General features: G+C 43.0%; 1 protein-coding gene across 5 annotated transcripts in view; it reads left to right on the forward strand.

Moving 5' to 3' along the window:
* Positions 1–25,333, forward strand: part of LOC119894787 (RNA binding protein fox-1 homolog 3-like) — a 366,346-nt gene that overhangs the window by 125,935 nt on the left and 215,078 nt on the right. Inside the window, exons 1-2 of one of the 5 annotated variants that reach the window (XM_038707484.1) lie at positions 8,280–8,338; positions 8,716–8,778. The exons of 3 other annotated variants lie outside the window; for them this stretch is intronic. The gene's annotated coding sequence lies outside the window, so the exon portion shown is untranslated. Of the gene's footprint in view, positions 1–8,279; positions 8,339–8,441; positions 8,779–25,333 lie in introns of those variants that run through there. One more of the 5 variants, XM_038707477.1, reaches the window with a different exon arrangement.

Genomic DNA, 25,333 nt, shown 5'->3' on the forward strand with positions numbered 1-25,333 from the left:
CTTGCCCAAATACACTGCACTCTCAATGCTGAGTTTCCTGGATGCTGAATTGTTCACCTGTGTAAGGACTGCTTTATGCATTTTTTGCAGTTTAATGTTGACAGAGGCTTTCACATAAACAACAGTGTGTATGGATTAAAAAAAAGCATCCCTGTATAATCACACTTTGCTGTGGGACTTGGAGTATGGGATTTTTATTTTTTTTTTAAGTCTTGTCCAGCTGCTCTCACTGCCGAGTTGACCAAACACTGAATTGTTCAAACACAACAGTTACATTTTTGGCATTGCTTTTGGAAATATTGAGAGAGGCTTTCACAAACGGTGTGTAGAAATTCTAAAATGCGTTAATACACCAAAAAACTTGTTAAATGCTTTATGCATTCCAGTTTGCTTTTGAAAGATATTGTCAAAGAATTTCAAATAAACAGTTGCTTATTGTAGTTTTTGATTTGCTTTAGAAAAATATTTACATAGACTTAGACATAAACAGTATGTACAGATTCGAGAAGCATTCCTGTATTAACAGACCTTGTTTGACTGTATAGGAACACGTTATGTCTGAATTTATGAATGCAGCAGAGTAAAAGCTTACAAGTTTAACACATTTAAATCAAGTCTTTACTTTTGCTCCACATGTTGAAGAAATGTTCTTTCCTTTAACACTCATTTGAATTCCTCTTAATATAAAAGGGATTCTAGGGACGCAGCTTAAGTTTGATCACACATCCATAAGAAGGATAGGTAGGAATCCTAGAAAGCGCTCTCTCTCTCTCGCTCTCTCTCTCTCTCTCTATCTATATATATATATATATATATATATATATATATATATATATATATATCTATATATAGCTATATATCAAGATATATATATATATATATATTCCCCATGCACACCTGTGTTCCCTGTACCGTCCTGTTCCTCTCCTCCATAAACACAAAATCCCTCATGCTTGATCTTTTAAAAACTCTCCGTTTGTCCTTTGGAGAGCCAAGGTTACCATGTCCATCGCTCCCTCCCGCCGCAGCAGAGATCTGTCAACAAACTTCTGAAGACTTTCTCACTTGGCAAACTTAAAGAGGAGCGGGGTTGTCCCAAGAGGTAATCAAGCTCCTTCTCCCGCAACCGGTATCTTTAAACAGAATAGATAAAGGAGGAGCAGGTCATGCAGGAAAGCTCAGGTACTCGGCAGGAAAAGTTCAGTGTATTGATGTGCTGCAAAGGGCTGCCGCTTCACAGAGAGAGGAGCCCGTCAGACCCCAGGCTTGATACCTGCACAGGTAGCCCAAAGGGAGCTAGGTTGGTGCCCAGAGAAATTGACTGGCTGAAAAAAAGATTACTCCCTCTTTCTGTGTTTTGTTACTCTTTCTCTCCTTCTTACCCACATGAACCCTCTTTTACTCTCAACTTTTGTGGAAAAGACGATGAAAAAAAAGCACATGGATAAATGACTGTCTTCTTCACTGGAGACTAATGATCCACTGGTGTCTTTCAGTCTTGGCACTGAAAGTGGAGAAGAGCTTTGATGATGGAGGATTGCGGCTGACAGATAAAAGCTGATGCCCCCCCTTGAGACGTTCCCCATTTCTCATACTACTTAGTTATGTGCTCCACTGTTATTGCTATGGTAACCCATTGTTATTTTATTTCATCTTTGCCACGAGTTCAAGTTGAAGGCAGATGAACCCGGTACGAATAGAGGTTGCCTCTCACTTTGTATGTGTTAGTCTGCCTATCTCATCTGCCTTTGTCTGCATTCCACTCTTTTTCTGTCTGGATCTACTCGTCATACAGAATGCACTTTTGTAATGCGATGGCATGTCATTGAAGAACGTATTTTCTATTGGTGCTCTTGAGCATGAGTTTAAAGTCCCTTCTGTTACTGTAGTCTCTGTGTTCAGGTCTTTGGAATACACTTTTTATTTAACATATTTCTTATATAAGACATTCAGTGACACAATTATATAATGAAATGTCACAATATTGAGCACTACATTTATAAAACTCTACAAAGCTCTCACTGATCTTTGTATTCTCTGCATTGGCTTTGTCTTCAACAAAACTGTTGCTGCTTTAAAACTAGCTATATGCACATTCATCTGCATTATTTAGTAAATTGCTGTTGTGGGCTATTAAAGGGTAGAAAGAACTTGAACTCCCTGAGAAAATGTGACTGTTTTCAAGCCCTTTTCCTCTCCTTTCCCACTCCTCACTTCTTCATCCAAGCACAATTTGATTTGACTTGATTTGATTTGAGCCCTGCCACTTTCAGTTTGAATAAGGTAACCAAGAGTTATTTGCTAGGAGAGACAAGGGCCTCACTGGTTGGGAGGTTTGATGAATTTTTGCACGGCTTAAAAATTCTAACTTTGCTTTATTCAAATGTAACTCATGACTACAAAGACCTGGTGTTTGATGAGGTGTATGAGATGTAAATGTCGAATGGAGCCTCTTCACTTATCTGCCCCGCTGAGGAAGGTGCCCAGCATCATAATCATCTGATCTGAATGGATTCAAAGTGTGCTGCTTTATGTGAATGAGTCTTGCTCCATTGCTTTGACGGGGTAGCAGTACAGTAACATCCCCTGGGGGCTCGGTTGATCAGATGGAGCAGGCTGGGAGATGTGTACTGCAGCTTCTCAGGGTTCTGAGATGTAGAGTACAGTTATTTTTCTGGGCATACATTTTTCCTCAAGGAAGATGATTTCAAATTCCAAACTCCCACTAAATTCATGTTTCCACTAGATCACTTTACACACAATGATTTCAGTCACACTGAGATTTTTTTTCTGTCTTCTATCATCCAGCCACTCTTCTTTTAACCTCTGCACTCCTTATTTTCAATTGCTTGAAGTATTTGCAATTCAGTCATTGGAATTACTCCACTCTTGTATGTATAGTAAACCACTCGGCATGAGAGTGTCAGCTAAATGTCTAAGATGGTAATATATGTAAATGTGAGACCTCCTGTGTACAACTCAATGTCTGACTGTGCATAACCATCAGCAGCTCTAGTAGGGAACCCCATCAGCTCCATTCATTCAGTCTACAAAGTGCCTCACTGTTCCGTATCTTTCTGCAACCACTCTACAGTAACACTCAGGGCTGAGGTCAGCAGGAATTTACTCAGTTCTCGATTGGGTTAATCAAAAAAACAGTAAAAATAATAAAATATGAGAGCTTAGATCTGTGCTGTTGAACAGCAGATGTTTAGCAACACAGCAGATGTTTTCGGATCATCAGCAGTGAGACCTACAGACAGTCGCTCTCTGCTTGTACAGTAGCTAATGTGTGAGCTCATGGATAAGTGCATGTCTACCTCGTAGGCACGTGGCCGAGCCTCTGGATGGCCATGCATTTGTCTGGGGGCAAGCTAAACTCAACTATACAAACACATTGTGTGCCTGTGACTGAGAGAATGTGTGTGCTTGAGCATGCATAGGCTTGTATTTGTCGGTGGGTATTTGTGTGTTAGCCCCGAACCAAGCTGCTCACTGCCTGCCTGTCTCCCGTCCCCTCCAGAGGGTCATTCAGCCCCTCTCCCAGCTTCTAATCCCGTCTGTCCGGGGGAGATAGAGGGGAGCGGATGGCTCCGGCGCACCCGGGGCGCCGCAAACACAATCACCAGCCTTTCACAGACACTTAACGGGGCTTTGCGCTTGTTCAACAAGGCAAAACGCGGCAGGAGGGATCAATTTAATACAAGGCCTGACTCAAATGGAAAGAGGGTAAATAAATAAACAATGACAGCGAGGACTGTCGCACAATTTGTGTAGTGGCTGTCCACTTTCTCTCAGTCTCTCCTCTGTTGCTTTTTGCTGTAGTACCTATATGATTCTATTTCCTCCCTCGGCAGCATATGGGGACGAGCTGAGAAAGCGCAACCCTGGCTCCTCTCGCTCATCAGGGTGTGTTATTTTAATAAATCACTTCTGCCATTGCTTGGTACATTAATTCCCCGGGCCCAGAGGGCTGTGTTGCCACTAGCAGCGATCTGCATGAGGCGCTAAATGATGTGGGGGATCCCCCGGTGAGAGAACAGAGGCTCTCTGAATCTTCCCTCCATCTCAGCCTTGTCGCTTTGGCTCTCACCCTGGGCTGGCCCAGCTCTCAGCAGACATCATAATCAGAAGAGAGCCAAGGCCTCATCGCGTCGCACATACCAATGAGACGCACATATAGCCAGGAGGGAAGTCACCTGACGCCTCGCTCTGCAGTGCAGACACTAGCCCCTAGCGTGGCTTCATTAAGCTTCTTCACTTTGGAGCTTTATCATACAATGCGTGTATATGGCAACTAAATGCGCGCATGTGACATGAACTCTTTGTAAACTGATTTTTAGAGCTGTGTAAATTCTCTAGGGGACTTTTCCACATTCCTTTTCCATGTAATCCCTAAAACAATATGTCTCCCAGCAATTTAACCTACATCTTTCTTAACCTCTCAGTTTGCAGAAATGTTCCACTTGTCAGATGAAATTCCATCACGTTGAGATGATCATAGCCCTCAGAATGAGCCACGTGTCTGCAGGTGGCAGCATGCATAAACACTACGTAGATGACTGTTTAACATTGCTGCTTGATTGAATCCAGTGTAGTGTGACTGCAAAGTGGCATGTGGTAGCATGCCGTCAAAGTGGTAACACTGGCACTACTAGTGTTGATGGGAGTGATGTGAATGTATTTCTCCACTGGGGGTTTCCAGAAACCACCATTTCCCCTCCAACATCTTGACGCATCATGGACTAGCTTGCAGTTTATTTCCTTTATACATCATAACTCTTTAGACAGAGGTGAGGTTGCCATTGGTATGCACAGACAACACTGGCAGATTCACCACCCAGAATACCGCTGGGAGATTATACCCTTCCCGTTCCACGCAGCAGGGATTCGGCCACCGTAAATAGAGCGCTTGCGAGTGTGCCTGGAATGACAGAGCACACCAGCGACTGAACACGCCAGACAGACAGTGAGCACAAACTCAAGGACTGCCGCAAATACAGTAATCTCTCATGCTTTCGGTTGTGGTTTTTAACTTTTCCTACGGGGTCTCCAAAATCGTCACCCAGGAGATCTGTCTGGCTGATTGTCAGTGTTCAGTGGGCAACCACTGGGGCATGCAGGACATAAGCTACAAACAAAATCTGTTAGACTTGAGAAAATATATATCACATGAGATGGCAGAAAGAAAATTACTTTAGTTCAAAGAGGTTCACACAGGAGCCCTGTTGTCTACGTGTCATCCTTTATGTTAAAAATACTGAGGCAAGAATTTAGCCCTAAATGTAGTTTACTGAAGAGAAAATTGGCCCCATTTATTTGCTTTTTGCTCAAACATTAAACTAGTTTATTAATAAATTATTCATTTTATGTTTATATCAAATCTTCTTCGGGACAGAGCACAAGTTGTAGCAGTGGTTCAGCATGCAGATCAAATCATAAATGAAAAGCAGGAGCTCTTCTGAAGGGCTTATGTAGTATCAAATACAAAAGCTAAATGACAGCAAGAGAGGTAATTTGAACGTGTAATGACTTGCTGTTGCTATGGTGTGCAATGACACACGGTGGAAACAGACGCAGCACATATTGCATAATGAATGTGTAAATAATGCAAATGAATACCCAAATGTTTTTTTTTTGAGCAGAAGTTATTTTAAGTTTAATTAAAACGGTTCATGGTCATTTTTAGTTCTCATCATCAAGCTTTACCAGCTACTGTCTTTTTTGCACATACCAATTTTCATTTGTCTTACTTGTGCATACTCTGACCCATTAAAACTGCATCTGTGCATTTGACTTAATATGGACACGGAGGGCTGTCTTAATTAATAAGCAGGCATCCACCAAACTAATCTGCCTGTGTTGTGAAGTCTGTCCTTTCCATTAAGTGGGACTCACATTATCTCCTAATCAAATTAGTCACTTAATTGTGGCCCTCCCTTGATGGATCCCATGAAAAAGGAGCGCCGTGTTTGCTGGAGGGGGATGTGTGAAGATGGAACACGGCTGTTTCATTACGATATGAATTTTTTAATAACCAAAGCGTTCGCTGTCATCTCCTTGCTTTGAACCTTTGCAAAGGGTGAAGCTGAATTTGACATTTTATCCACTCTCGCAGTTGAGTGTCTAGCTGGTTTGTTGGGGCTAAGTACCTAGCCCAAGGCCACTACCCAATTGCCCAACAGGGGATTGACCCCTGTCATCCACTGATCACTAGTGTGCTTTCTTAATCACTTCCCCACACCGCCTGCTGCACTACCTGATCTTAGTCAATACATTAGCTCCTTCAGCCTTAATAAAACTGCTTTTCCCCAAGTCATGATGAAGGAGGGAAACCTTATGTGACCAAAGACTGCACTCTGTCCATCCTTGGCTGTGTAGATTGGCCCCTGGGAGCTCACAATGTAAGGGGGAGCGAAGGCTACCCCTGTGGTACTGGAGAGGTTGTGGTGGCTAGCATCCACGAGGGGAAACCCCGCGTGTCTGATGAATGGCGGCGTGTGTGGTCGTTTGTCCTGCTGATGGTGTTTTATCCCCTGCCCTTTCAGAGCGGCCAGACAATAAAGAGAGCCACAGCCAAGCGTGACAGGTTAACCCAACAGTAATAGAATACTCTTAATAGTCTGGCTTGAGCCAGAGTCAGTGGCAGTGCCGGCCAAATCGCCAAGCTACCTCTGTGGTGAGATTGCGGGGGGACGCGACACCAGCACTCACTGTTGTTGTCAGACAGGGGAGCAAGGACAAAGAGGGCAGCTTGATGGCTTAATGGGTGGTTTGATGGCTTCATAGGGTGAAAGTGAAGTTGGTGAGGGCAACCGAACAGATGAAACAGAGCACAAGGGGAATAATACAAAATGGAAATTGGCCATATATAAGCATGAAATCAAGTATATCACTTATATGTTTTATAGGAATCCTTGAGCCTTTGCGAGGTGGCATTGTCTCTCTCTGCCTCTCCTTCATATGCCGAATAATTTATAATGGAAGCTATGAAACTGTGGTGATTCCTACACAGAAGGTAGAAAATAAACACGATCAAACCAAGCAAACAGTCAAAAGAGATTTAGATGATGTTGTCATGACGTTGACGTGAACGTGCCTGTTTTCTGGCAGATAATCCTCACAAAGAGAATCCTCCGGGCTACATGCACCCGCGCAGGCAACGCTTCTGTCGTTGTTTGTTTCTGTAGCACCTCCGCTCGCAGTTTGTCATGTCTGACTTGGGCTTTAATTAGGCCTGCGAATTGAAGCAGCGGCAGCAGGGCTGGGAGCCCTCTGTCCACAGCTCAGCCGTCCTCCACGGCGTCTCCTCGGAGGACCTCTCTGCTCTGTGTGGTTAAGATAATAGAGGCTCGCTCAGAAGATGTTAATTGAGGGGAGATAAAGTGCAGTAGTGGCTGGAGGGATGCAATGTGAGGGGGTGGAGAGGAAGGAGGGAGGGCTACCTGATTAGAGGCTGAGGTGTTTGACTTACAGCTCTTTTTTTGGTAATATATGTGCTGCTAGATTTAAAAAAAAAAAAAAAAAGAAGAAAGAAAATACATCATCAAATACATCAAAAACCCAGACCTAAAAGACAGTTATTAAAGTTTGTCCTGAATCATTTGTGTTGTTGAGTGCTGTGCCGTACCATGCCGCACTAGCCTTGCAAGACCTGATAAGGCCAGGAGGATTAATATATTTTACATCTCAGTAGCTGCTGGAGCTGAATGGTGCTGTCAGGTTATGCAAGGCAGAGTTGAGAGTCAGGTTTTGTGGAGCTTTTTTGGGGATGAGATGTGAGGTGGAGCAGGCAGGTAGGAAAAGAGGCAGACCTTATGTGGGCCAAGAAGGTGGAAGCAGAGACAGAAGTGATCTGACCACAACAGCTGAAGTGACTGAAGCTACATTAATAGTGGCATATGTCTGGAGTACGGAGAAACTGAAAGAGAGAGAAAACAGACCCTCCACCAGCCCGAGAGGACAGCGGGAACGAGAAAGAGGAGGAGAGGACGAAAAAAGCAGAAAACAGTGCCAGCAGCCTCTATAATTGCCTCAATGCCACTGGGATTGCTTTCATTCAATTGAAGCATTCTCTTTCTCTGTACATTCGAGGTGGAAGGAGGAGGGGGGGTGTTGGACCTGGTGGCGTGGGCGGGTGGGAGATCCGATGGTGCCCTCCCTCTTTCGGTAACATACAGCGATGAGGGCGATAGCTCCCCTGTAGCAGCTGAATCTCTGGCATCAGTGTGAGCGAGAGAGAGAGAGAGAGAGAGAGAGAGAGAGCGAGAGCAAGCGAGTGTGTTGTGAGAGTGAGAGAGAGCACAGTGCTGTGGAAGAGAGAGGTAGCGATAAGGAGGTAGGTGGACCGCAGATCCGACCTGTCAGATGTGATTGCGCACCCAAGTGCAACCCCGCATGTGAGTGTGTGTGTGTGTGTGTGTTTTATATTTTGCAAAGACAACCTACCCCCTGCCCCATAACAACACACACACACACACACAAACACACCATCACTTCCCAAACACACACACATTCCTCGAGGAATCCTTTATTTCTTTATTTGGTGTTGGTGTGCATTGGTTGCGCTGCTCCCTCCTCCTCCCTCTTTTTCTTCTTCTCCTCCTCCTCCGTGTCCTGCTCTTCTTTCCTCCTCCTCCTCCTCCTCCTCTCCCCTCTTTGCCGCTCTCACAGCCTAGTTTTCTTTTTTTTCCCTCTTCAATCTTGTGTGTGCAGGTTGTATCTGACGGAGGGACTGGTGCCGCGCTCCCATCCCCGCGCTCCTTCAACAACAACGCTGTGAGTATTCTCATGCTAATTTGGCTTCTCCAGCCTTCCCAATGTCGGTTTGTCTCTTTCTCTCTCTCTTTCTTTTTTTTATTCTTTGCCTCTTTTATGTTTTCATCCACCGCACCAAACGCAGCGGTAGCACAGGAAGGGAGAAAGAGTGAAGACAAAAAGGAATGAGAGAGGATGCACAGAAATAGAGAGAGGAAAAGGGAACAGGGGAGGGGAAGAAGAGACGAGGGGGGATAGAGATTGCTGCTGCCGCCGCCACTGCTGCGAGCAACCCGTTTAGCTTTTGGAGGTGTTTCTCTTGGAGGATGGTGGAATTGCCAGAGGGATGAAGGGGGCGGGTCTTGGTTTTGTGAGTAGATAGTTGTGCGAGAATGATAGGGGATGTTGTTGACAAGCATAGAGTGGCTCATCAGACAGCCGGGCAGCTGGAACCAAGGTTTTCTCTGTTGACTAAACTTCTGATTCATTCGTCACTTTCTATATTTACACACACAGAGGCACCTCTCCTTTGTCTTGTCTTCTCTCCTTTTCTTTTTACTGACATTGGTCTTATTTTATTATTTTGGAATGAAGACTTTTATGTCATACACAGTAGTCATTTCTCATGATTATGTGAGGTGCATCGTCGTTGCAGATGGGAGATGAATCGTAGTTGGATGTTTGTCTTGGTTCATACCTATGCCAAGATGTGCTGAGCATATGTGTGTGCCATTCACATGCATTTAGTTTAAATGACTACAGTAGCAGCTGCACAAATGAGCTTTTTTCATTCAACATTTGTTCCAACGTAAGTGTGTGTATCAATAATTGTGAACGAGTTTCAGTTTTTTGGGGCAGTGTGCATTTGCCTGCAGGAAACATGTTACCTCAGATCTGTGCATCATCAGAGTCGACTTATTATGCATACATGCAGTGATGTGTATGTGTACTTGTGTGTGGAGGTCAGTAAGTCAGTGTCCATTCCCACACGATGCCCTTTGATCAAAGGGCCACATTTAGTCCGCCCACAGCATGTGTCTGAGCCCTGTGAAGAGTGGGTGTAGTGTGTGTGTGTGTGTGTGGGCTGAGATGGATAGGCCCTGCGCCCTCACTGCAACACTATGGCTAATGGGCACGCAGGTCAGCAGGGGTGGACACGCATCCGGCTGTGCGGATATGTCACAGAGATCAAAACCTCTCTCAGGCCTTCGCGGGGAGTCACGAAAACACAAATCTTTTCAAGAGAAAAAGCATATTGGGCCAACAAAACGCTCGGAACACACTTTGGCAGAATCATTTGGCAGAGTAAAAGGGATTGATCTGAGCGTGGCAATTAGGCAAATTTCAGAACTAAGCATCTGGCGAGGCGAGAACGCTTCGCCTGGCAGAGGATTACCATTTTAGTTCCATTTTGAGACGACGCAGCCCAGAATGTGCTATTTCACAGCACGGCGGCTCAGGCAAAACCTGCACATGAGGGATCCTTGTGCAGCATTTATGTTGTGTATGTTGATTTCCACGACCTGCAAAAGAGTAGTGCTTTGATTAATGATGATTAGGTTTAATATGTGTGTTCGTAGCCGTGGCGGCTGACCTCCCTTTCCTCGGCCTTTATGAAAATGAATTGCCCGAGTAAAATGCTTGGGATGATAGCAGCCTGCCGATGAGCTTGCTTTCTAAAGTAGGCTGATATAAATGAGAACCATTCCCCCAATTACGGAAGATTAGGTTACCCTCCACCAATCTGAATCCTTAAATCCCTTCTGTTTTTACAGCTCTGTCTGCCGAATGTAATTCAGCCTAGAGACCTGGGCAGAATAGCAATAAAAGAAGGTAGAAACTTTACCAGTGAAACCAAGGCAGTAAAAATATCCATTGGGAGAGAGCTAAAGCACATGATAATTGACACAGCGCTGTGTTGCAGTTGGCTGTAATTAACTGTGTAACAGAGGTTGTCAGTTGGAAAGGGAGGAAGCCCAGACTATCTTAGTGCATTTAACACACTTGAAAGTGCAACATTTATCGTGTCTTTCCAGCCTTCACTGAGGGTGCGTCTCAGGTTAGCGTGGCCCTCTCAGCTGTATTTATCCAGATCTTTTACTACAGGCCCAGTTAGAAATTATACACCGCTTCCTTTATCCTTTGTACAACAGTTTGAACACGTGAAAAATCAAAAAGAGCCATTGTTTCTGGGGCGAGCGCAAAAAAGCTTATCTATTTTTAGTGCACTTTTCCTCATTGTTGCCTGGGCCACGATTCATGCTTACGTGTAGCGGTTGTGTGCCATAAACTATGTTGTGCTTCGCAGCCAGGCGCTGGCTGGTGACAACTCTCACCCACACATCAGTGATCTATGAGCCATATACCACAGGCCCCCTGCTGCCTCGCCAGCCGCTTTCAAACGCACAGGACCACAACAATGTCATTCTCCCTGTGTGATAGCACCCATATGCGCCGAGTGCACCTGTATTAGCGTAATGTGCCAACCCTTTATTTCTCATCACTTATCACAACCCGCTACATGCTGTACCAAAAAGGGGGGGAAAAGCTCATAAAGATAAAAATCACATTTCACTAGAGGGTGCTTGTGTGACAGTGATATATGCGGTGAGCATCCTGCCACCTCATTGAGATGGGAGTGAGTTCTGGGTGGCTAAATCAATTTGTGCAAAGGCTGTTGGCGCTAGTATTGGTGTCGTGATATGATCTTTGTTGTCCATTTTTAGAGGTCAGCGTGAGCGCAACGACAAGGGCAAAAGAACCTGACCGCTTTCTCTCTTATTTCTAGGCTTGTAAATGATCTCCCCCAAGAGGATTGTGGGTAAAGTCAGTCTTGATCAAAAAACGTATATAACGTTTGTTTTTTGTTTTTCTTGGTTTAGACTTTATGGATTCTCTATTAAGAATGTACTTTCATCCATTACTACACTATGTCTTGATAGAGTGTCCAGAGCCAGAGGCGAGCTCTGTCTATGCATTAATCGCTGTAATTACTTACTGAGGGTGACAGTGGTTCTGGAGGTGCGTCGGAGTACATATACCAGTGGGGGACTGAGGACGGGTGGTGGTAGACCAGTCATTAGGTGTACATGACCCCCTCTGTCCTTAGACATCTCTGGTCTGGAAGAAATGAAAAGAAGTCTTCAAGATGCAAGTCACGCAATTTCCTCATATCCATCTCGTGAGGTATGACATTGTGTGTTACAACATAAAGTCCTAATCTGGGGATTTTTTAGTGTTTATATAGCTGAAAACTACACAGCTTTTACAAATGCTGTTCAGTCCTTTGGTACACATGAGGTGATGTGTTTAATGCATCCAATGCATGTGAATAAACTAAAAAAGAATAAAAGAGTAACTGGGTGTGAAGCATTCAAAGTTACATAAAAAAGGAGTCAAAGTCAAAGCTCCCTTTCATAAAATCCACCAAGGACGTCACAGTACTGTCCACACTCTTTGACTGACTTGTGATCTCTGGGAAGTGCAGTGCAAAATCACCACAGCAACGACTGCTTAGCAACAAAGATGTTGCCAACATAAAAAAACAAAGAAAAAAACAAACAAACAACAAAAGAGGAGATCTCAGAATTATCACTTGATTAAGAATGTTGGAATATAGTTCTGCCGCATTTGTTTTATAGCACAGACTGCTGTGATGTTGGCTGTACAGATGTTCAGTGCGAGAGATGCTCGTAAAGAAAAGGAGGCGAGTGGTCAAATCAAGGCTGTCAAGTCAGGGAAATAAAAGCGGAGGAGGGAGAGATGAACACGCTGCAGCTCTGAGGGCTCCTTATTGTCTGTACAAGGGCAGCAGAGTTACTCTTTGTGTTACGCTTCTGTGTCTTATAACGATGTCGATGTGCCAGTTAATCACAACGGCATTGTTGGTCATAATAAGTGAATGGAGTTTAATAGTTGAATGTCTGCCACTTCCCTTCTTATCTCATAGTGACTTTCACTTTCCTGTACTGCCTGCAGCAAGTAATCATGGGAAATATATGACTCAGACACTGTTTTTAATTAAGGCTAGTTTTTAGCATCATGGAAGGAAAAAAGGGGACATTTGGTCTGAGCGTTCTTGTGCACACACATATGCATGTAGAGCAATTTTCTTTGGGTTTGGTTTTCTCATTAATCACAGCAGAACCATGTCTGATACTAGCGTACAGGAGATGAAACCAGGCTGGAACGGCAGAGTTGAATATTTGAACATCTCAGTGCTGATGTGTGCAAAGCAGAGTGTGTGTCTGCAGGGGAGGCTTTGAAATTTCATCCACTCCATCCCTTTTAACTCTGCGGAGGGGATGTGTGTGTCTCGCTCCAGTTGGCCAATGGCTGTTAGGAAGCTCCTGAACACCCGCGCCAGCGCCACCCCTCCAACCATTCACACATATGCACACGCACTCCTAGCTATCTGCCTCCCCTTCTCTTCCCCCACCCGCTCTTCTTCTCCACAGACCTGCATTGTGTCAGATAGTTTAATGTGAAATTGCTTTTCTTTCAAATTTCCCCCTGGAAACGCAGGTCGTCGCAAAATGTTACATCTCATAATGGCGTGTTATTGTTGTTCTTTCATACGAGTCCTTGGCTTCTGAGTTTTTCTACTCAGAGCTGAGGTCACACTCGGCTATTTTTCCCTCTGCTGCTGTCGCTTCACCTCTCTTTGCCATCTCGGATTCTACACTGAGCTCTTCGTCTGCAGCGCCCATGGTAACCCCGCTGAAAAATTTATCACCACCTCACTCTATGATTACGCTATGCATTAGCAGGGCTTAAATTTAATTTGTCTGCGGGCCCTCGCGGCAGTGCTACGAGCCTGGCCTATCAGAGACACTTTGTAAAGGCCCTGGAAGAGCCTCCCGGGGTGATCCTATCAGTCAGACACACTGTCAGCAGACACACTCAGTTAGTCAGCATTGAGTCAGAAATGTGGCCCAGCCAAGCCACACGCCACCGTTGGCTGCTCCGCTGGGCCGTTGCTGTGGGCATCAAGCTCCCCCGCCTGCCAATCAAAGCTCCAGCAAGGATGCTGACCTTTGTTCCCCTGCTGAAATGAATGCTCTTCAACAGGTGATCCAACCGACATCCCTGCCTCGGCACACTCAAGTTTAAATATAGCATAGTTTTCTTTTTTTTTATGTTCCACCCTCCCTTCACATTAGCCTGTTACAGTGCTGCTGTGTGTTTATGTCAGTAGCTCTGTAGGATGTACTCACATTATTTTTATGTATTTTTAGACTTTATTCAGTACACAATGTCAATCCTCTGACGATCGCCTCAATAATAATCACCGGTCCTTAAGTGGCTATTAGCGTCTTCCAGTCCTGTGATTTACATTAATACCTGGTGGTTAATGTCATGTTTCTTTACTGAGTGTGTGGAACGTTTAAGTGCAAGGCGCTACCTCTGCAGTAATACGCTCTGTGATTATGTTCTCTTTAGCTTTGCCTTATTTTTACTTTCACATTTTCATCCTTATAGACGACTATCAAAATAGCTTGATCTGAGGCCACTCAAGGCTGCTTTTATCTGCGCTCGCAGAATGAGAAGGTCAATTTTCAAGGCATTTCGTGGGGGGAAATGTTTAAACCAGCTAGTTACTAAGAGAACCAAGAGGGCCTTGTGCTTCCTGCGGCTCTAATTGGGATCCATTTTCATTTTCATATGATTTTAAATGTCAAGAACAGAGCACATGCAAAGTGTTTTGAATTTGCTCAGGAAGGCCTCACTCCCTGGGTCAGACAGGTTGAAAGCATATTGGTTTATTATGAAAAGAAGACATACTGTAACAAGGCACTCTGGAGCAGAGTTTTACCATTGGGATAAAAAAAAAAAAAAAAAGATGATATAGTGCTTCTGACCTCAACCGTGGTCCACTGAGAACATAATGTCAAAAGTTGCCAGCGCCTTTCTTCATTTGACAGAAACAAATCCTCAGGAAGGACTCCGTGGCTCTCCCTCCCTGTGTGGAGGCTGTATACTCTCCTCGCCTGTGTGGGTTTCCCCTGAGGGCTCCAGTCTCCTCTGATGGTCCAAAGGTATACAGATTAGGTGGACTTAGTTCGACTCCCGGTTCCCCGAATTTATGAATGGGTATTTTATAGGGTACCAGAATTAATTTGTGAAATTGTGAAATCAGTAGTGGGGGAAGCTTGGTGATGCAGAGACTACATACAGGCTGTGTAGTGGCTTCTGTTGGTTGTGCCTGGTTTTCTACGAAAGAACAGAATAAGAATTTTCATTCATTTTGGGTGCAAAGTCTTTTTGTACTGATAATTTAATTTGTGGCAAGGTACAACATACATACATACATACAACAAGGAACGCTTCATTAGTGCTGCTTCTCATTCGGTAAAGCATAGTTTTCTAAATTTATTTGTCCTCCCAAGAAAAACGGCAGCATCACTTGATAAAGCCCTCTAGTGGTCAGTCAGGAGCAAAGGAGGAAGCGTAACATTCCCATACAGCCACAAAGTCTGCAGAGGATAGGGTGGTTGGGTGGCTGCTTTCAGCATCAACCACAGTCGTTCCCCCATCCCTAACCAAGTCGTTAGTAGTAGTTATAGTGGCATCAGATCAGAAAACGGGTAGATGTGTTGTTCTGGAAGGAAGTCATAAACAACATACAGTATTTTGTCATTTAATCTTGAGGACATAAACTTTGCTAAAATGGTAGTTTCCTCTATTTTGGAACCTCTGATTCTCTCCCTTCCCTCAAAGGTCAGACATGTCAAATGGGTTTGGTCAACTGCACTGATTCATGTGTATTTTAGAAAGTTGTGTGAAAGCAAAGCAAACAAATTTATTGATTGCATTGTGTGATGTCCTCCAAACTTTTACTGTTGTAAAGGCTGGTGTAGACGAGCCCTTAGCCCAGTGACTTGTACAGAAACCTCTCCAGGTTTGATCAGAAACATTTCTGTCTACACCTATAGCATGCGATATGTGACGATGAATAGCTGTTTGGACAGTAAATTAATGAAATAGCCTGTAGCCTGGATTTTGTATGTGATGTTCAAATGCAATTTTTCTTCCTCCTACAATATATAATCCCTTGTCCAAGCAGACCTGTATTTCTACCTTAAACATCCCTTTCATTCCTTCATTTAATAAATGACACCCAGAGGACGAAACGGGGACAAGTCCCTGCTGACACCTGTGAAATATGGACTGATAATGCTCCTGCCACTTGCTTAATGCTGCTCTCTTCCACCCCCTTCTGTCTTACAGGCCGGCCCGATGCATGTATCATAATGAGCAGATCTCTACATCATCAATTAAGAGCATCTTCGGCATAAGACTGAACTTCTGTGATTCCTTAGAATATAGGAAGAGATGAAGAATCTCTCCTGGCTCATGGGAGTGAGCGCCATTTCTCCTTCGAGTGCACCTAGCATCCCCTCAGTGTCGGTTATTTCTGCCAGATGATTACAGAGCGTCTATTGCTTCTTTATTTTGTGTATGTGTGTGCTGTGAATATGCGGTGGCGGTCCCAGAGGTGGTGTGACAGAGAGGAGCAAAGCGAAGCAGCTCCTACATGCCCCCCTCCTGCAGATGTGAAAAACTCAGTCATTGTCTGCATGGCTCACTTTGAATGATTTAATCACTTGCTTTAGACTTGAGCAATTATAGCTGAGCAGCACATATGTTAATTATATCTGACCTCACATTTTTGCTGCTCTGTTAATTGTTCGCTTAGATGACATTCCGAGATGACTGTCATTGCTGCCTGCGTATCGGGCAATTTAAGAAAAAAAAATGACAGCAAAACGGCTGTGTGACAGATTTTGGTCGATGGAAAAGTTTAAGCTGCAGTGTTCAGGACCAGATGGAGGGGGTCATGGCATGTAGGCCTCATGACTTGTCCTTTTACCCCCCTTGTCTCCCTCTGTTGCCAACGATTACATATAATTCTTCTCTATCTCTATGAACATGGACTGTTTTTGTGTCTTTATGAACTATTTTAACCTACTTCCAAGCATATGACCGGCCAGGATTGATGCTGCAAAAATTGTGCAAAAGGTGATGGCAGTAGTCTCTACACAGCACCCATGTTTAGCAAACAAAGTTCACGGAGTAAATGGACAAATGAAGCTAGAGATGTAGGGCTAGTGACGCCAGATCTGTTTGAATGGTGAACTCGCTTCCTGTTGTTTATGAGGCATTTTGTTTTTCTCTGGCCATTATTGCCCAGAAAACATTTAAACCCACTAATGTCCCAGTTCAAAGATCGCACTGTCTGCTCTAATGCACATTTGCCTTCCCTTCCGGAAGTCCTAGGCTCCAAAAATCCATTAAAAACAGCTTGCAGAGACAAATTGCTACCTGAACTAATACATCTTGTTGAACGACACATGTATTGCAATTTTTCCGAAACATGGTTTTATCACGCAGCTTATTATCACATTTAATGGGGACTGTTTTCACTTTTGCCATTACTGCACACTGTGGTTTAATACTTCTGGCAGCGAGGAGGCAGAACAGAAGTTAAGGCAGCGTGGAAGGCAGATACACACAGCAAGCTCTTCAAATTCATTTTGTCTTGTGATATGATTGCAGCTGCGTGACTGTGGCCTTATAAAGCAATGGCAGGAGAAATGAAAAATACATGTGCCGCTCAACACAATTACATTTGTTAATGTAGCAGTATGTCTCTGCATGCTGTTTCTAATGGACTGTGCTTTTGTTTGTCACCTTAAGTGAGCAGAGATGTTTCTTGTTTCACTTCACTATACTGGAGTTGAATTTGAGATAATAGGGTGAATCTATGGTGTTTGTCTTCAGGGATGAATGGGGTGTTTCCTGTATTAGTTACTTTGATATCAGATATATATCTAGTGCATCATAAGTTACATTGCCACAATTGTATCAACATGGTGAAAAGTAGTGGTTATTAATTGTCTTTTTGTGCTACTTTCTAACAAAATTGTCTTGGTTTTGACATAATTGTCACGATCACAAACAATGCTACAACAAACCATAAACATAACTAATGACAAACTAGCATGGACAAACAAATCCTCAACAAATCTCAAGAATATATGAGGTAGATACTATGGTGTAAACAAGCTGATCTACAGGATCGGGATGTAAATTTAAATGCTCCGTATTTGTATAGCGCCTTTCTAGTCTTTTCGACTACTTGAAGCATTTTTACACCACATCTGCGTTCACCATTCATTCACTAAGCCTAAGTGCTCAAACAGAAACTAACATTCATACACTGGCGGAACAGCCGCCAGGGGCACTTCGGGGTTCAGTATCTTGCCCAAGGACACTTTGCCATGAAGCCTGGAGGAGCCGGGGATTGAACCGCCGACCTTCCGATTAACGGGGAACCCGCTCCACCACCTGAGCCAAAGCCGCCCCTCATCGTGTCCAATCTAGACATGTTTTCAGCTTCAGTATTTAAAGCCTGATCCATTTCTTATTTTGGGTCTGCTTGCTCAAATTCACAAACATGTTGTAACTTAGTGAACAGAAAGTAAATAAACAGTAGCCTGTTGTGCGATGTCACCAGAGTGTGAGAGTCATTCCAGTGAGCACTATTTAATAGTCTGTTGGTGTACAATATACACTGTAGGTTTGTTACATCCCTGTTGGTATGTTTCAGCTTGTTCAGTTTGGCATATGGTGTGCTCATATTCCAGACTCCTTTTTTTTCACTGATGTACATGTAATGTGGGCACAGATGATTTGTCCTCTTTGGACCTGATATGCTACTTTGAAAAGTCACATAAGTGCTGGTTGCCAGACTTCTTTTGTAGATGACAATGCTGCTCTTTGGCATTCAACCTAATGTCAACACCCAACACTGTAGCAGTGTGTGTAATTGTGATTAAGTTACTCCAAAGACTTAGGTGCTATTTTACATTTTTGCTAACGTTGCAGTACAGTTCACGCTGGTGTGCGTGCGTGTGTGTGTGTGTGTGTGTGTGTGTGTGTGTGTGTGTGCATGCGCATGTGCTTGTCTGTTGTGGTTGAGATTCTGAGCTGATGGCAGCACACATTCATTAAGCACAGTAGCTCAGACTTCTCTCCACCAGGATTCACGGACAGCTGTCAGTTCAGTGAGGGACTCCTGCACTGATTGTGCATCAACATTCACTCCACCTTGCACATTCCACTGCACATCTACTTGCTTCGACATTTACATACCCATCAACATGAGCGCTGGGTGACTGTCAGGACCGATTACACAGCTACGACCTTTGCTCCTGCGTGTATCTAAATGTGCATGTTGACATTTATGTTAAAGTGGATGCCAATGCACGTTAGCATAGGAATGTGGAATTTGAAACTGTATTCACAGCTTTTTGACCGGCAGAGGAACACCACAACAAGCTGACAGACAGCCCTGATGTAATATCAACTCATATAGTTGCAATGGCAAACATGTAAGCAAACAGTTGCCTATTTACAAATCCAGCTGATACAAATAACATTGGAGTCGTTTGTTGTGTCTGTCTGATGAATGTAAGTCCAATATTAATTCTACACTTTGGGCTCAGGTTTGGACTCCACTCTCTTTACCAGCTATAGTCACTTCATTTCTCTGTTTGGCGCCTGTTTTGTTTTGCAGTGGGTTTACCAGAGCTTGTTTACTGAAAACAGTTTCCTGCTGTGCTGGAAACAGGGTTAATGAGAGCTCTAAGATGGAACCATACAGAAATGTAAATTGAAAACTCTGAGCTGAAAGAGGCTAAAAAAGCTGTAGAGCTGCAGAGATGGTGAGAATAATCCGCAAGTTAATCACTGCAAGTGACCAAACACATAATGGACAGAAAAATCAATAATGAAAATAATGCATCGTTGCAGCTCCATTTGATTCCCTTTCAGTATAACAAATATTGATTTGCAGAGCTTTAAGTAAAAATATGAGCTTTCACATAATAAAATAGTGCACACAAAGAAAACTAAATTACATTCTAACCTTATGCCATGAGAAAGTTTTACTGGATCTGTGACTCACTCTTTGTCCCTTGTTATTTTACCTCACTGTTCCTGTCCGTTGCAGCAGTGAGGCTTTTTTAAAAATTCATTTGTATTCAGATATGCTGGCCCGAGGTGGCAATCTGTTAAAGAACGTGGAAGGGGGTGTCACCTCTCAGTTAAGGCGGCGCTGCCATCCTCGAGGCCTGGTGTGCTTGGACAGCTGGCCTCAGAGTTAGCAAGTGTGACTGTGGAGGAATGGACGCTAAATAACAGAGCCTACAGCTCTGCCCTCCCGCCTGGCCGGCTGGCTGGCTGGCTAGCAGGCGTGACGCGACAGGACGGAGGCCAGAGCCAGCTACAATCCATTACTTTTACCTGGGGAAGAGGGGAGGTTGAGTGAGGGAGAGAGAGAGAGAGAGGCAGAGATTGAGTTAAGGGCCAGAGCACCTTTCAGCGCTCTCTTCTGCATGCTAATTCTGCCAGTGCTTCGAACGGGATCAAAATCTGCTGGCTGAGAAATGTGGCCTCTCAACTCACTAAAGGAAGGAAAAAATCCTCCTTCCTGCTTGATACTTCACTAGCAACCAGTTTGCACACATATGCATATTAACACACAGCTGCACACAGTGTTTAAATAAAGCGGAGAACAAGTCTGGCATTCATTGAGTGTTCCGTCAGCTGGCGCATAATGACCCTTAAAAGATATGGAGACTGAATCTGGAAATTGGAGATTGGATGTTATTCTTTTGTGTTTTTATAATTATACATACTTGATGCATTACAATTACACAAAATACCTCTTCTGTTGGCAAAGCAAATCTTTTAAATAGTGAAATGTGTGCAAAATTTATGTAAATTTATGGATTTTCTAGAAAAGTCAGCATTTTGTTGTTAAATCCTTCTGGTATTGAATGAAGAAATGATAAGAAAATTACTTGATATGAAAGAAAAAAGTGGGGGCAAAGGTACTATATGCCTTCCCGTCACATACCACATGTTGCATGATGCTCAATGATGTCACGACACACATCCACACCAACACAAATCACCTCCACCCCCTAAAATTTCCCATGCACACCAGACAGACGACGTGATGAGCATTTGTGCAGAGACCATGAAGCAGAGGGTGATTTTTGAGGCGCTGCTTAAAGCTATCACTATCGGAGTGGAAAGTACACATGACAACTGGTTTGCAGGTTCCAAATGAGAAACCACCACAAACAGTGTAGGTGGGGGGGTAGTGGGAGAAAAAACCCCAGCCTGGATTGGCACCCAGTGACAGTGATAAATTTCACCAATCGTCCAGTGTGAAGATCTGTCTAATCTTAGCGGTGGCTCGCAGCAGGGTAGGACCCCATCACTCTCCCATTATTTGACAACAAAACATCCGCGGAGAGCAGTGAGCCAGGTTCAGTTAGCTACAATACACTCCCCGCATACACAAATACCCAGCGAGGGGGATTATAAAGTGCCTCTGTAGCTGGCCGTTAAAGGGGCAGACCATTAAAATGCAGCCGCAACCACCTTTCCTCACTCTAACCGTAGAGTGGTTGAAAGAGAACAAAACAAAGCTGTCTGTCAATAGCCTTTAATTTTGAATAGAGAGCAAATAAAATTCAATGCCTATAATGGCCTTCATTTTCCTCCAGACTCTTGAAATTGATTCGATGGCTTAATTTGGCGCTGGCAGGTGGGATGCAATTGGCAAACATATACGACTGCATGCAGTTCACCCCAGATGACTCGATAAACAGCATTTGCAGCACTTTAGCAACAAAACATTTTTCCGAGGCCATGCATCACGGTCCATATGCATCCATCACGGCCATGTGGTGTTCTGTTGGCAGTTACAAGCTTGCCGTTTACACCCAAAATGTTATTTTGATTTCACTGACACAGAGATAATGTTTCATAACACAACACAGTCAGTCACGAATTAGCCCATCTGTCTGTTTGAGCTTCCCGGTGCTGATTGAGTCTCTCTGTGTTTGTGGTTGGGTGGGGGTGTGTGTGTGTGTGTGTTTGACCACAGTGGCTCAGCCCTCTCCCCACCAGGATTCACTGACGGCTGTCAGCTCATTGAGTGACTCCTCCACAGATTGTAGTTGAGCCAAAATCCTGATCCCTCGTCTCGCTGCTCCTCTCGTGCTTTGCTTTCTCACTCCTCCCTGGCTTGTCGACATGCATATGCTGACACACTTGCGCATGTATATGCAAGCACTCACACATGGGACGGTATGTTGTGTTACAGCTTGTGGTATTCAACAGGAGACTCTGGCGAGTGTGTGAAATTGTGTCTGTGTAATTCACTCCAATCAGATTGTTCAGATCTGCAGCTCTAATGGCACTAGTTTCTCCCAACAAACTGAACCTGTTATAGGGTCAAGTGATTCTAATTCCTCTTTCTAAAAAAATATTTATTTTTCTTAATTCCACTCCATAGAAATTCTTTTTCTATATGATACATGTCAAAGGACACAGCTGCTGGTATCTGATCATTATCAAATCCATTAAAAAGACAAAACTATTGATGAAATTATACTACTAACTAACTAAAGTATTTTTTTTTTATATATCTAAAGCTGCTACACCAGACAGATGTTCAGTGTAGTGAAAGAATATGTCACCCAAATGTAATGGCTCTTTTAGGTGTTTTTATGCACAAAGGTACAATCTATTTAAGGTTGCAGCTGGTGTGGGTTTCATGAGGATACACCACAGTATTATTTACCAGTAGTGATGCTAGTGCTGGGCAATATGAAGATATAAACCATTAGAGATTGTGTCTATGGAACTAATTGGGAAAACATTTTTTGAGATTTGTTCAGTCGGTAAGCAAAACTGGGCTACAGCAGAACACACAAAGTACGTCTACTAAAGTGCATGTTTTTGCCACTGGCACAGGCTCTGACAACATTGTGGAAAGGATCCCTACAGAGATAGACCTTTTATAAAAGAGTAAGATCTTTTTTGTTTAGCTAGAAACAGTCAATATATCACTCTCATTAAAGCGACCAAACTGCTTTGACAAAAACAACAATTTTACCTTGCAGAACACAGGAGTTGCTGGTCTACCGCTGTCTCGGTCAGTTAGTTTGTTTGTGTAATTGTGTGACTTTCTTCTTTTTTGTTTATGTTATTATGTGACTTTGGTGTTTTAAAGGGTAAAAATCACCCAATAACACAAACTAACCGATTAAGGCAGCGGTAGACAAATGTATATTTTTAAAATTACAATTTTTGTTAAAGGAGTCTGGTGGCTTTCACCAGGGCAATATAGCGACTGTTTCTGGTTAAACCAAAATGATCTTACTCTTTAAAAAAAGGTCACTGTAGGGATCCTGTCCATAATGTTGTCGGGCACTGCCGACTGCAGCTTGCTCGCTCAGTACTGGACCGATTTCAAAAAATGTTGTCCCAATTAGTCACATAGACACACAAACATGGGATTGAAAGATACCGAAGTTACCCTTTAAAGACACACTGCTAATGTCAGTCTGAAATGCACCCTAAGCAGAATAAATTTATTGTTTATTTCAGTTTCTTCTTTGGGAAAAATAAAAAGACAACATAGCACTTCAGTCCTGTCAGCTCTAAAACATGTTTGTGAGATGGTACTCGATGTTCTCTGAATTGATCAGTGTACCTGAACTTCACACTTTATCAATAGTGAAGTTGAGGGAACTGCAGGTGAATCGACCATACAGTACTGGTACACTATACTATATTGTCTTGGTGGGATTTAACTTTTCTTTAATGTCATTTTTTTTTTTTTTTTTAAGTAAATCTCGCCCCAAACGGGTTATTTTTTTATGGTCAAAAAGTTTGTGCAGCACTTTCATGAAAACATTGCCCTCTTCAATGATTTCTTCCTGTACGTTACTGCACTATAGCTGCTCATACAAACCTACTTGTTCATCCCTCTGTCTCCTGACTCTTTCTCTCCATCTCCTTCTTATTCCTCATCAAAGAAGAGGCAGAAAGCCTTTGCGCTGGAAGTCTCGCATTGCTGAACAATTTTGATCAGGGTATGAATTTTTAAATCTGAATCCAAGAGGAAAAATGAGTTCACTCCTGAATAAGGAATCAAAGCTTTTTTGAGTGTTTTTCATATCCTCCTCCTTGTCAAATTCTTCTTTTATTGTCTTTTTTTTGTGCTCTCTCTCCCTAAACCTCACCCACCGCCTCCGCATGACACACTCTAAACAAGTACAAAGAAATGATGATGCCCAGATTGAGAACCGGTGCGATTTACATGACTGATTACAGTGTAATTTCACACTTATTTGCATGGATCTCCTCAACATCCTCGCCGAGCTAATGGATTGTTAGAGCTCTGCAGCCCAGGCCATGTAAATGAGGATGAGTAAGATGGAGTAGAAGGCAGAGAAAAAGAAGACAGACGGAGAGGCAGACAAAGTTCAAGTTAAAGTTCAAGGTCATTTATCTCCATAGCCTTTTATCACACTCAAGTCTCAAAGGACTTTAAAGGGACAGACAAAAAAAAAAAGAAAAGCAAGACAGGAACAAAAAAGAAAAGGAAAAAATCCAATTACATTCATCTAATCAGCTACCAATCACAAAACAAAATGAAACAGTGTGTTGAAAGGACATGGCTGCTTACCAAACCTTCTAATCAGGCTGAGAAAAAGACAGACTGATGCTTTATTAAGCTCAGGAAAATCTGCTCAATAAAATAGCTCCACACTTCTCTGCAGGGCCAGTTTATTGCGTTTATATGCAGTAAATGAGTGTTCACCTGTCACCGGCCGTGAGTTCAAACTTAGTTATACAGTAACTTGTGTGTTTACTAGCTGGAGATTTTCACATTACTAAATTTAAACAGCTCACACTAAACTTACTAGTTTTTACCTTTGCTAGAGTTGCTAGGTGTAACCTTAATGTAACATAACTGAACCCCAAAAACTAAATAGGGTGAATTGTATATAAGGTACTATGTAATTTAGGTGACACATCTGAAAATGCTGTTTAATCATGATGTAAACTATGGTAATATTAGAGGCATTCTAAGATCACAACAGCAACCTTAATTAATCCACATTAACCACGGGTTTTGATCTTTAGATGGTTAGATCTGCTTTGATTGTTAAAGAAACTGGCAACAAGAAAATGTACCTCAAGTAACACAAACTAAATGACCAAATGAGGTCAGTTGGTAAGGTTGCATGTTCTGATATTTCCCTCTCAATCTAAACTGCTTGAATGATATTGATTTTGAAACACAGTTCTCACACATCCGCTTTTAACCATAACCAGGAGTTTTCCCAAATCATGACCGAGTCGATGTGGATGCTTAAACCTAACTGTACTATAATTATAGTCTCCCAATCACTAAGCATGTCATATTTGCCATGTGCTGATATTGACAAGTAAAGAAGAGAAAGGAAGAAAGATTTTAAATATCTAATTTAAATAGTCTGACATTACAAGAATTTTACAGAACTGTCCAAAAAGCTCAGCAGTGGAACAGATGGGGTGACATTCAACAAATCAGACAAATTAAACCACAATTGAAATAAAACATATGAAAACACACAAAATATTATAAATAACCATCAGTATCTAGTAGCATAGCTACATTTAAAAAAGAATGTTTGTTTTAATAGGAGTGTGAAATACA

This window comes from Micropterus salmoides, unplaced genomic scaffold (genome assembly GCF_014851395.1).
Source record: "Micropterus salmoides isolate LMB-PRFRI ecotype aquatic unplaced genomic scaffold, ASM1485139v1 Ms_hic_scaffold_10, whole genome shotgun sequence".
Taxonomy (NCBI): Eukaryota; Metazoa; Chordata; class Actinopteri; order Centrarchiformes; family Centrarchidae; genus Micropterus; species Micropterus salmoides.